Source organism: Anabrus simplex, chromosome 4 (genome assembly GCF_040414725.1).
Source record: "Anabrus simplex isolate iqAnaSimp1 chromosome 4, ASM4041472v1, whole genome shotgun sequence".
Classification (NCBI taxonomy): domain Eukaryota; kingdom Metazoa; phylum Arthropoda; class Insecta; order Orthoptera; family Tettigoniidae; genus Anabrus; species Anabrus simplex.
Genome location: NC_090268.1, coordinates 179,154,672 through 179,167,097, shown reverse-complemented (window position 1 = coordinate 179,167,097; position 12,426 = coordinate 179,154,672).

Sequence of the window (12,426 nt, the reverse complement as noted above, 5' to 3'; positions counted from 1 at the left end):
TTTCGACTATACTCGACAGAACGACATTATGCTCACCGGGCGTCCGGTGGCGTTGGCATTTTTGTCCGTTCTGATACCTACAGCGAGGAGGTTCCACTAAGAACCCCGCTGGAGGCTGTAGCTGTTCGCGTTCCGCTGCCTGTCATAACAACAGTGTGTAATGTCTATTTTCCGCCAGGGCTACCTCTTAACATTAATGATGTCACTGATCTTCTAGATCAGCTTCCACCTCCCTTCCTCTTGTTGGGCGATTTTAACGCCCATCACCCCATATGGGGCTCTGAGACGCCTTGCCCCCGGGGAAGAGAGCTGGAAACATTGGTAACAGACCTGGATTTATGTATTTTGAACACAGGGGAACCAACACACTTCAGTGTACGTTACGGCACATATTCTCGCATAGACGTAAGTCTATGCAGCCGAACGTTGGTTCCGCTGTTTCGGTGGAACACACACGACGATCTTTGTGACAGTGACCATTTTCCCATCATTCTTACTTTGATGAACCAAAAATCCGTCGAGGCTCCCCCTCGATGGATTTTTAAACATGCTGATTGGCCAAAGTACACATCACTAGCTGTCTTTAACGATGATATCAGGCGGACCGTCGGCGAGGAAATAACTTATGTCACCCAAGTTATTCTTGCTGCTGCTGAGGAGTCCATTCCGTTCTTCTCGGGGACTCCTCGCCGAAAACTCGTTCCTTGGTGGAACGAGGAAATAGCAGCAGCTATCAAAGAACGCCGTCGTGCTCATAAACGTTACCGTAGACAGCCTACTGCGGCCAACTTGGTAACATTTAAGAAATTCCGCGCTAAGGCGCGGGTTCTTATTCGCCAAAGTAAGAAGGCTTCATGGGAGAGATATGTGTCGTCTATGACGTCACATACTCCATCATCTCAAGTGTGGACTAAACTTCGGCGTATTTCGGGTATTCATGGTTCATCTTCGGTACCGGGAATTTCCATTGCAGGCAATATCGTCACTGAACAACTCTCGATTGCTAACCATCTTGCTCGCCATTTCGCGGACGTGTCTGGCTCCGGGAATTACCATCGTGATTTCCTACCTCTGAAGCGGGAGGCAGAACGTCGTCATCTCAGTTTTGCCACTCAGGCTTCAGACGACTATAACGTGCCCTTTACGGAGTGGGAACTCCGCAGCGCATTAGCGCTTTGCAAGGACACGTCTCCTGGACCAGACAATATCCATAACCAGATGTTGAAACACCTTAGTGAGGACAGTCTTCTCTATCTCCTTCGTGTGTTTAACCGAATCTGGATGGAGGGTGACTATCCGTCTCAGTGGCGAGAGGGCATCGTCATTCCTGTCCTCAAGCCTGACAAAGATCCTAAATATGCAGGGAGTTATAGACCTATTTGTCTTACCAGCTGCCTGTGTAAGCTGTTTGAGAGGATGGTAAATCGCCGCCTTGTGTGGTGTCTGGAGAAACAAGGACTCTTGTCCGAGTACCAGTGTGGTTTCCGAGCCGCTCGATCCACCACTGACCACTTGGTACGCCTGGAGAGTTCTATCCAGGATGCGTTTCTACGCAAACAGCATTTGGTAGCTGTTTTCTTTGACTTAGAAAAGACCTACGACACCACATGGCGATATGATATCCTTTCAGTCCTGCATCAATGGAAATTCCGAGGTAACTTGCCGGTTTTCATTGCGAATTTTTTGTCCCTCCGTCTATTCCGTGTCCGAGTAGGGAGGACATATTCGCAATACCACGTTCAGGAAAATGGAGTCCCACAGGGATCGGTTCTTAGTGTCACTCTGTTCGCGATTGCCATAAACGGTATTGTTGCTGCTGCTGGTCCAGCAGTAATACCGTCACTATATGTGGACGATTTTGCTCTTCACTATAGCTCGCACAGTATGGCAGTCGCAGAGCGACAATTACAGCAAGCTATCCGGAAGGTGGAGCAGTGGACCTTTGAACATGATTTTCGGTTTTCTACTGCAAAGACCTCCGTTGTCCACTTTTGCCGTCAACGTACTCTACATCCAGATCCTGAACTTTATCTAGGAAATGTCGCTCTTCCCGTGGTTGACACTTACCGATTTCTTGGGCTCCTTTTCGACAGTAAATTATCGTGGGAGCCACACGTGCGGGAGCTAAGAGTGCAATGCACCAAGAGGCTAAATCTCTTGAAATTTCTTAGCAGCACTAATTGGGGAGCTGACCGTGCGGTGCTCCAACGATTCTACAGGGCACACGTTTTATCTAGGTTAGACTACGGCAGTGCAGCATATGGCTCCGCAAGACCAAGCGTTCTTGCGAAGCTGAACAGCATCCACCACGCTGGGGTTAGGTTGGCGACGGGAGTTTATCGTACAAGCCCCATCGCTAGCCTGCTCGCTGAGTCTGGTGTGCCGCCTTTACACCTGAGGCGCCAGCAAATGCTTCTTTCGTATGCTGCTCATTTGCGACAAATGCCACCTCATCCCAGCTATCCTTGCGTATTCAACAATGGCAACCATTTTCTGTACGCTGCTCGTCCTCGAGCTACGCGGCCGGTTGGGATAGGCTTGGAGAGCAGTTACAGGTTGTTTAACGTACCTTCGGTTCCATGCCTTGTCAGACAACCGAGTGGGGTACCTCCGTGGGTAGTTCGACGTCCTGAAATAATCCTGGACCTACACACTGGCCCGAAGGAAAACACGGACCCTTCGATTTATCGGAGGCTCTTCATGTCCGTTGTTGGCCGCTATCCAGGTTCAGTCGTCGTCTACACGGATGGTTCAAGGACAGATACGAAGGTGGGCTGTGCGTTCATTGTCGACAATGATCGGTTTCTTTTTGCTCTCCCGGAAACCTGTAGTGTGTACACGGCAGAGCTCTATGCTATCTGCAGAGCTCTGCGGTACGCACTAGACAATGAGCGCCGACGCTTTCTTGTGTGTACTGACTCCTTGAGTTCGCTTCAGTCTATTGATACCTGTTTCCCTCAACACCCTCTGGTGCAGCGGATCCAGGACCTGCTGGCCGGGTGTTGGGATGCCGGCACCAGAATCACGTTTCTGTGGCTCCCAAGCCACATGGGCATAGAGGGAAACGAGTTAGCAGATCAGGCTGCCAAGGAGGCAGTTACACTGCCCCCGTTGCCTTTCAAGGTTCCAGCAAGTGATATTCGCTCCCAGCTGCGACATCATGTTATGTCCCATTGGGAGATGGAGTGGCAGGCCATTCCACCTCCCAATAAGTTGAGAGCGATAAAAGGAACGACGAAGGTATGGAAGACTTCCCTTCGGGCTTCGCGGCGGGAAGCCGTGGTATTATGTCGTCTTCGGGTCGGCCATGGTATCGTGACTCACTCGCATCTTTTGAAAGGAGAACCTCCTCCGGTGTGTACCTGCGGTGACCATCTTACCGTGGTACACATGCTTACGGAGTGTACGGACCTGGTTGATCTTCGCCGTAGTCTTAACCTCCCGGATACCATCTCCCTTATCCTGCGTGATGACGTGCAGTCAGCAGACCTCGTCATCCGCTTTATGAGGGATAGTGGTCTGTTTTATCGTATGTAATGATGTCCTTTGTGCTTGTATCTTTGTGTCAATTACGCTCTCATCCTATTGACTTCATTTTAGTTTGTGTTGCGTATTTTAATGTGTTCTTTTCACGTCTAATGTAAAGTATGTATATATATCTGTACTAGCAGGCAATGCCTTATTCCATTATCTCCTGTAATTTTTCTTATTTTATTCCAAAATAAGGCATTGCGAATTAGATCCGCTGATTGTTTTAATTTCATACTCATTTTTCATCGCATTTTTTAAAACTCTAATCAGTGGCTCCGTTTTAAATTTTAACTATCATATGTCATTTCGTCCATCTCCTTCCATTAGGGGCCGATGACCTTCGATGTTAGGCCCCTTTAAACAACAAGCATCATCATCATCACCTTTATCATGTATACAAGATTCCACGAACCTGCTACGCAGGCGTAGCAGGGGGAGAGGTGATACTCCCATGTGGCGCGTCCCGGGTGGCGGATAGGATGGTCCTAACCGGCTTGCCGGCGGACTTGAGGGAAATAAAATACCTCTCGCGGACCAAACACACTACCCCCTGCGGGTGGGGGACGCACATGTAGAATACACCCGCTGTATCCCCTGCCTGTCGTAAGAGGCGACTAACAGGGGCGACCACTGGCTGACTGAATTAGAACCATGAAACTAATGTTGAATCGTACCATCACGCGGGGAACACCATAGGTTTCCTGTACTTGCGAGTGGTACCACTAAATTCGGTACGAAGTAGGTTTGTGATTAGTAGCAGTTAAAGCCTGACCTGGTGGATTCCAGTACCCGTGCGTCGTACCCATGTGTGCAACCCCGCGGGTCTGGGCGTAGCCTGTGAGTTGTACCACTATATGAGCAGCACCGTGGGTCTGCGTTGCCTGTGATTAGTACCCACTATGTGAGGAACACCACGGGAATACCGGCGCCCGTGTTTAGTACACCTAGGTGGGGAACCTTCTCGGTTTGCGTTGACTCTGAGTAGGGCCATTGTGTGAGACACACCATAGGTCTGCGTTACTTGTACGTATTACAATACTTGTGAGTAGTACCATCTTTTGTGGAACACCGTGAGTCTTCGCTACTTCTGATTAATACCCCAACGTGACACATACCATGGTTATATTTTACTCGCGACATGTATCATTTTGTGGGGCCTTAGACGTGGATTTTGCACCCCCTTTAGACAACAAGCATCATAGTGCTTTATAAGTGGTTCCTTGGTCGGTAATAATGTTATTTTCGATCTGTATTGACTCCGATCCACTGGTTTTTGTTTGTTTGTTTTGTGTTTTTTGAGTTCCTGTCCATCCATTCATTCTTCATGCCATATTTTATTTTTATTTTGTTCAGTGGATGCCTTTGCAATTTTTGTTTTTTCATTTCGTACCATTAGGGGCCGATGACCTTCGATGTTAGGCCCCTTAAAACAAGCATCATCATCATGTATACAAGATTATATGGGCGGAATGGTCCTTCCAATACCAAAAATAATGGCGATGATACATGTTGCCCTAGATGGTGTCGAACTCATGGTCTTCTTACTGCAGGATGCATGGTTTTAATTTCTACATCGCATGGAATAAATGAAAATAAAATTGGGAGGAAGTCTATTTATCCTAGTATATTAATTCAATTGCGGTGACAATTAACTACTCTACGCGTAAATGTCCGTCGGCTATTGCTAGAAAGTGAATGGTCATTCAGCACTCCACAGTGAAGGCTTGTAACCTGCCTACAGCTTCCTCAGCCCTTTATCCAGCTGGCACTTTCTCTAGCGTAACGGTACTTTTGTCCGTCTCCCTTTCATACAGTCAGGGGAAGATGTATCTCTTCAATAAGCTGCCTCGATATCAAATTCGGGCCAACACGGCTCCTTTAAGCTCCACGCTAACATGTTAATTCTCATATGATTCTATTCAACCTAATTCCATCATAACTAGCGTGGTGCGATTCTTCACACTTTGCATAAATTATCTCTGACATATCTCTATCTCGCTTTGACTATCAATCGACAAAATATTCACCGACCATCACTTCCGGCTCAAGACCACACACACTCGCATATATTTACATAAAGGATAGTATTCAAGACATTCTAAAAAAATTACATATTAAGTTCACGATCTAGAAATTATACTCGCATCTAAAAACATCCTTTTAACTCCTCAAATGCTCTGTCTTATGCATGACATACAAGTCATCTCGTATTCTCTGAAGAGGCAGAACATCTCATTTTATCATAACATTTGAGATTACCATTCATCATAACACTTCTTGAAGACAAAAAAATCAATACTGAAAACTTATAATTAACTTGCGTTACTTTCCAAGAGGTTTAAATTAAATGCTGGTAATCATGCCAGTAACAAACTTTCTACTACACAAACTAAAAGCTTTAATCCCTTCGAAACAGCCTGCGATCATCATTCACATTTTAAACTATTTGACATGCTAATTCTAACTATGTACAGGAGGGAAATGACTTTCAAACATAGTAAATTGAAGTGTACTTATCTAGAGTGGTCATTCTTGTCCGAGGAAGCACACTCATATTGGCTAAAGGTATCATCTTGCTGCCTTTGATGTCGTGAGGTCCTTGATTCGCTTCTGGGATGAGATACTTCATCTTGTAGACTTCACCGGGCATAATAATCCTGGAGGTTGTTGCGATACAATTGGTATAATTAAATACTAGAATGTATTTCCAAGTACTTGCAGCAATCGCTTGGCAAATATCAACGAAAGTTCGATATGAAGGAAGCAAAAGACTCCCATAAAAATGTGTTGGTATGGCGCACAGAGAACTTAGCAAGCAGAGCGCAGGGAAACGTGAAGTACGGGGTAATTGCACTATTCAAATGTCATGCTTCAAGTAACCAAAATCAGTGCAGATAACATCCCAAGCCCCACGAACCTGCTACGCAGGTGTAGCAGGGGGGGAGGTGATACTCCCACGTGGCGCGTCCCAGGTGGCGGATAGGGGGTTCCTAACCGGCTTGCCGGCGGACTTGAGGGAAATGAAATACCTCTCGCGGACCAAACACACACCCCCTATGGGTGGGGGAGGCTGACGAATAATACACCCACGGTATCCCCTGCCTGTCGTGCGAGGCGACTAAAAGGGGCGACCAAGGGATGAATGAATTAGAACAATGAAACTACTCTTGATTCGTACCATCATGCGGGGAACACCATGGGTTGCATGTACTTGCGAGTAGTATCACTAACATGGTACGAAATATGTTTGTGATTCGTTGGAGTAAAAAGCCTGGCCGGTTGGATTCCAGTACCCGTGCGTTGTACCCATGTGGGCAACACCGCGGTTCTGGGCGTAGCCTGTGAGTTGTACCACTCTATGAGGGACACCGTGGGCCTGCGTTGCCTGTGATTAGTACTCACTATGTGCGGAACACCACGGGGCCCTTGGGACCGGCACCCGTGACTGGTAGCCTAGGTGAGGAAACTCATCGGTTTGCGTTGGCTGTGGGTTACGCCATTGTGTGCGAACACCATAGGTCTGCGTTACCTGTACGAAGTACAATACTTGTGAGTAGTATCATCTTTTGTGGAACACCGTGAGTCTTCGCTACTTCTGATTAATACCGCAACATGACACATACCATGGTTCTATTTTACTCGTGACATGTACCATTCTGTGGGGCCTTAGACGTGGAATTTGCACCCCCTTTAGACACCAAGCATCATTGTGCTTTATAAGTGGTTCCTTGGTCGGTAATAATGTTATTTTCGTTCTCTGTTGAATCCGATCCACTGGTTTTTGTTTTTGTTTGTTTGTTTTGTGTTGTGTTTTGTTGGGTTCCTGTCCATCCATTCATTCTTCATGACATTTTTATTTTTATTTTGGTCAGTGGATGCCTTTGTGATTTTTGTTCTTTCATTTCGTACCATTAGGGGCCGATGACCTTCGATGTTAGGCCCCTTAAAACAACAAGCATCATCATCATCACATCCCATGCCGTGTGCCGATTACAATTATGGGCCTTTCCCAAGAGGAATTTCCGCGGTAGGTACATACTAAGTAGAACGAAAGGGAACACAGAAATGAGAACTCCCAAAAGCACAGGTTTAAAAAAACAGATATATTGAAACAACTTCAAAAGAGATAGCAAGTATTTTCACAACAGAGAGTAAAATGGACCATTTGATACACCATAGAAAAAGGGAATCATACAAGTTATTGACAGGTCTTATTTTGGTTCATACAGGCACTAAAAAGAGGGTAACCACACAAATTACAATAAATCTTTGGTATACTCATGTACGAGATAAGAGCTATAGGAATAAATTTATATTCTCATTACATTCAAGTTCCAACATGACAACGTTTACATGAATGCCGTGCGAAAACAGCAAGAAATTTTGAAAAAGAACAAGTAAAAAATTATACAAGTTAAAGGGAACTTTCCACTACCTAAAAGGGTACGCAATAAAACGACATCATATCCCCCAAAATCTAACACTCTCTTGTTTGAGACAGGAAAATACTAAAACATTCAAAATGTAAGCTGCAGGCGCAGTGTGAAGTTGGCAGACCACAATGTTACCAAATTTCATTAGTAAATTATGAGAAATTACGAATAAGAGACGAAAAGGAGGGTGGAAAGAGGAGCAGGAAAAGAAAACCAAGAAACAAACAGCAGGGAAAGGGAAATTAAGTAATGATCAGGCTGTCAAGTCCCACTTCAAAACGAGGGAAGGCAAAGTTCATGCACAACATTTTAAAAGTTTAAGGTGACCGTAATATCGCTAGTCCAGAACACTTCTTCCTTCACATTTCCACCACAAGTCTAAAGTCAATAGTTTTGGCACAGCGTAATTTCGTAGAGTCCTGAAGGGACTAGAGTTCGAAATCCAAGCAATAGCAAAGGCCTTGTAGAGAGAGAGAGAGAGAGGGCAAAATTGAATGGCTGATAATAAAAATAAAAAAGTCTGCTCACCCAGTACGTGGAGAAGAATGAAGTAAAATTGAAATGCACACGGTCCAGCCGTGTACACTGCTCAAGCTCCCACTGCCGATTACAACATATCAATCACACCTGACCGCTGGACAAGAGAAAGCGGCGAGTATATATACGGAAGCGAAGCGAGCTCGAGAAAATACTGGAACCTGGTGACGTCATGGTGATTGCGCGTGGAGAGGCAACAGTCCAAGCAGTGGTGAGACAGACTTGTAAGCTGACAGTTCGTGAAGCAGCGCAATATAATGTGCACTGAATCGGAGCGGAGAAGTATGCATAAGGTAAGCGAAGTTGAGCTCGTAACAAGGTATCCAACACAATGAGATGCTGGGTAGGTAAGTGTCCCGTATATTCTCTTCCCAAATCAGCGATCACTCGTTCCGATATGCAAAGGGGAAACCACTATGGTTATAATTGCGTTAACTTGTAATACGCACTACACTCAAGTATGGTTAAATTTATCCCAATATTGCTGAAATATCACGTATTCACTAGCACTGTTATCCAATGTTAAGGGTCACTAGTTTGCTTATTTCACATCCCCTCACAATGTAAGACAACTCACATCCACGTTTATATTTTCGGCAGACGCTGCCCAATTATTATTATTATTATTATTAATATATGTGAATCACTATTTCCTGAACAAATTCACTTTTTCAACGTTCTAATTGTAATTCCAACTGTGCTTCCACAACACTTCACTGTATTTGACTAGTAGTGAATTAATCTAGCCACATACGAATCCATCGAACATATGTAACAGTAGCTAGAATGCTACGCAGCTCACAACAGGTGGGTTAGTCCTTGTTCACTACCTTCGGTGATTATACCATGATACAAAATGTTATAAATACACGAAATTTTCACAATATTTGCACGTCAATAATCACTGCGCTTAAATAACGATTTATACAGTACTTTTGCTAGTTAAATCTCACAATTGCAGTACTTCATCACTTAATGAAAGTATTGCACCATTTCACAGGTCGTGCAAAATAGGTCTTGATCCGAAAACTTCCTTTTGTTGTTCAATAATTTCTTGCAGGCGAATTCTCTCTTCATCTCCGATCTTGGCCTCACTGATCTTCTTCTGGAATAATGATTGAAATAACAATTCTTCTTCCTCTTCCATCACTGCCGTGACCATAATTCCGGATTCATCAAAGGTCTTCCTACTTATCTCCTCCATTTCTAAGAAATTTTCTTCCTCTTCTTGTTCTGAACATAATTGAGTGTTCCAAATCATCTCTTCTTGATCTAAATTTTCAACGTCATTCAATTTCATCTCTTTTTGGACTGAGTCGAATGTAAAGCAAATCTCGTTTTTTTCCATGTTGATATTTGCTTTATATTCGCGTAGGAAATCTGTCCCAATAATAATATTGTACTCCATTTTTGCTAGTAAAATAAACGGATGTGAAATAATATTGTCCCCCAGTTCCAAATCAAGATATGTTTGAGTATTGCAAATCGTAGTCCGATCGGGAATCACACCACGAACTTTGATATTCGATATTGGAATCACTGGAATGTAGTTTTTCAACTTCAGTTCTTCCAACAAAGCCTTTGATACGACGCTGCCACGAACTTGCTACGCAGGCGTAGCAGGGGGAGAGGTGATACTCCCACGTGGCGCGTCCCAGGTGGCGGATAGGGGGGTCCTAACCGGCTTGCCGGCGGACTTGAGGGAAATAAAATACCTCTCGCGGACCAAACACACACCCCCTGTGGGTGGGGGAGGCTGACGAATAATACACCCACGGTATCCCCTGCCTGTCGTGCGAGGCGACTAAAAGGGGCGACCAAGGGATGAATGAATTAGAACCATGAAACTACTCTTGATTCGTACCATCATGCGGGGAACACCATGGGTTGCATGTACTTGCGAGTAGTCTCACTAACATGGTACGAAATATGTTTGTGATTCGTTGCAGTAAAAAGCCTGGCCTGGTGGATTCCAGTACTCGTGCGTTGTACCCATGTGGGCAACACCGCGGGTCTGGGCGTAGCCTGTGAGTTGTACCACTATATGAGCGACACCGTGGGTCTGCGTTGCCTGTGATTAGTACTCACTATGTGCGGAACACCCCGGGGCCCTTGGGACCGGCACCCGTGACTAGTACCCTAGGTGAGGAAACTCATCGGTTTGCGTTGGCTGTAAGTGGCGCCATTGTGTGCGAAACACCATAGGTCTGCGTTACCTGTACAAAGTACAGTACTTGTGAGTAGTACCATCTTTTGTGGAACACCGTGAGTCTTCGCTACTTCTGATTAATACCCCAACATGACACATACCATGGTTCTATTTTACTCGCGACATGTACCATTCTGTGGGGCCTTAGACGTGGATTTTGCACCCCCTTTAGACACCAAGCATCATTGTGCTTTATAAGTGGTTCCTTGGTCGGTAATAATGTTATTTTCGTTCTCTCTTGAATCCGATCCACTGGTTTTTGTTTTTGTTTGTTTGTTTTGTGTTTTGTTGGGTTCCTGTCCATCCATTCATTCTTCCTGACTTTTTTTATTTTTATTTTGGTCAGTGGATGCCTTTGCAATTTTTGTTCTTTCATTTCGTACCATTAGGGGCCGATGACCTTCGATGTTAGGCCCCTTAACACAACAAGCATCATCATCATCATCGATACGACGCTGACACTTGCGCCCGTACCCACCAAGCATCGAACCAGTACTCCATTTACTCTTATGTAGATTACTGGCAATTCTCTTACGACCTTACAATTCATTTGGATCTTGTCTTCTAATAACTCATCCGGCTGTATCACCCACCTGTCGATCGTTACTATAGTCCATGTATGAGTTTGAGTATCGATAGCCTCTGAAACTCCGACGATCTCCCCGCTTAACAATCGCGCTTTTTTAGGATGAATTTTCTCGTTGGCCTCATATTCAGGGGCACGAGGATTTAACCTGTTCTGATTAGCTTTATGGTTCTCTAGTGCGAGGCTCTCGGCTCCTTGGCATTCCGCCGTTTGCATCAGCCGCCGTATGGGTTGTTCCCATATGTCTTTCCCTTGTCTAGACCCATTTAAGTCTCTAACATATTGCTGGGATTCCCTCTTTCTGTCTTCGAGATCTCCTTCGTAGTACTCTTTCTGCTGTCTGAAATTCTGTTCGTTCCGACGTGGCCACCTAGAATAGAGGCGACGATCCCTGTTAAAGCCATTTTGCCTGTACTGCTGTTCACTATATTGTCGTCTAGGCTCTCCCGAAGAACGAAAATTCCATCGGGTGTCCCTAATATTTCTATTACCAATATATCCCTGAGTGGTATTCGTGCCTTGATCTTTGACTACTATTGCACTTTTTCTCTTGACAATCCAATGTATTCACCATTTCTGATTGTCTGGCCCTTGTTTGATGTCCACTCGATGTTTGGTCAAGGTGTCGTAAGATCTGTTCTGCCTCTACAGCCCTCTTTACATTCGCTGCTATCAAGATTCGTTGAACCTCAGCTGGGAACTGTTTAGTAATGGCCGATATGAGTTCTACTTCAGCCGGAGGGTTATCAAGTTCCATCATTTTCACTAATTGCCCGGTGAAAAATTCACAAAATCGCGGTGGGCCGGTCATGGTATAACGACGTGAATATAATTCCAAACGCAATCCTAATTGCGTTTCAATTCCCCAGTATTTATCTAGAAACAGTCTCTTAAAGGTGTCATAGCTATCAAAACAATATTTGAAAGCCTGAAACGATACCAAGGCCTGGTCCTCTAAGAATCTCTCCACGACCCTTAATCTACGTTCTGGAGCTACCTGATGGTCAACCATGTAACCGTCCATCTCAGCCAAAAATGTCTTTGGTGTCACATTACCTCCTGGTTTGAATCGCTTTGGTTTATCTTCATTCATCCTAATTACATTATAAAACGGTATGGATTCAATCGGC